Source organism: Sinocyclocheilus rhinocerous, unplaced genomic scaffold, assembly GCF_001515625.1.
Source record: "Sinocyclocheilus rhinocerous isolate Xijiao unplaced genomic scaffold, SAMN03320098_v1.1 scaffold1425, whole genome shotgun sequence".
NCBI classification, from domain to species: domain Eukaryota; kingdom Metazoa; phylum Chordata; class Actinopteri; order Cypriniformes; family Cyprinidae; genus Sinocyclocheilus; species Sinocyclocheilus rhinocerous.
In genome coordinates, this window is record NW_015627571.1 from 34,950 (window position 1) to 36,653 (window position 1,704).

The window sequence follows — 1,704 nt, forward strand, 5'->3', positions numbered from 1 at the left end:
GTAGCTAGATGTTGTGACTTGGACACCTCACCTCTCCAAGATACCTTGAAGGACCTAACTCTTTAACAGTTTAATGTTTGAAATTAATATTAGTCTAGTTGTTTTTGCTGTAGTATTTACAGCGGGTAAAATAAGTATTGAACACGTCACCATTTTTCTCAGTAAATATTTTTCAGTGTTCAACAGGAATGCGTTTCAGAGCCGCTCACAATCAGTGAATATCACACATTTATGAAGCACCACTGATGAACTGACAGTGTTTACGCTATGGTTTTTATATTATAATTTGTTGTAGATGGATGTAAGATGCATATTTTATGTCACATATTACCTGTTTAAATGAGCAGCTGGAAGTAGTAAAGCAGAGACATTTCAAAATAAGAGTCCTATGCATTTTGGACTCCTTTATGATTAATAGCCCCTCATTATACATAAAATACTTTTATGTTTGGTTATTGTTGATATTTTGTTTTGCAAGAAAGTACTGTTTCAGTCTTTTTACTACATTTAATTTTAATACGTTTAATTCACCGTGTTGATGTTTCTTTGTAATTGTGAAATTTACTAGCAATTTCTGAGTGAAAATTGCCACCAATTTTGTTTCAGTGCATAGAAATTTCAAAATAAAACTCGTGTATTTCAGGATAATAATTAAAAGTCCCTCATTATGCATAAAATCTTTCTTTCCTGGCTATTGTTGGTATTGTGGTGACACAATAAGCAGTATCTTGCATTTAAATCAACATAAACTCTTGTATTTTCTCTCTGAACCGTCCCATCACAGGAAAGACTACGAATATTATCTAACACATTTAGTTTATTGATTTTATTAGTATCAGCACAATAATCTTTTGATTGCCTTTCTTTAATCACACTATCATATCCGTAAACTCCAGTATTGATGGACCTCTAGTTCGTGTGTATTGATATATGAGAATGTAAACCAGTTTCAGCAGTGTTCGAACTATACCGTGGACTTTGGGGGAGCCCACTTGCTTTTTTTTATAAGGGGTTGGACATTGTCAATATTTTTTGAGACCCCCCAAAATTTCACAAATCACGTTTTCAGGTGAGCCCATGTCTTATTAAGGGGAGCCGAGCTCCCCCTAGCTCCCCCGTAGTTCGCACCCTGAGTTTCAGTACATGTAAATATTGAATAAACAGTGAGTTTAGAGTGCGTGCGCGTGTGTGTATGTGTGCGTGCGTGCGTGTGAGTGAGTGTGTGTGAGAGTGAGTGTGAGTGTGTGAGGGTTAGAGAGTGTGAGTGTGTGTGCGCGTGCGTGCGTGTGTGTGTTGAGCTCAGCTGCGCCTCTGTTCCTGCCATCTCTTTCCTCTCTCTGGCTTTCGGACCGCGACCGGCCGCCAAAGACTCTCAGACTCACACCACGCCGAGATCATCTGCGCTTTCTCTTATTCTACTCACCATTCTGCGAAGAAGAAGGGGACAGTGCGATCTTTTTTCCTTGAGAATAGAAGCTGGATGTCACGAAGCGTTTCCTCACGGAGATGATTCCTCACGTTTTATAACGTTTATTTATGAGCGGCAGCGCTTCATCAATCAGTGCTCAGTGTACACTTATTTATTTTCCTAGTAAATAAAACAGTGGTGGTGCCTTAACTCGATTCTCACTCGTGTGTGTGTGTGTGTGTGTGTGTGAGAGTGTGTGTGTGAGTGTGTGTGTGTGTGTGAGTGTGAGTGTGTGT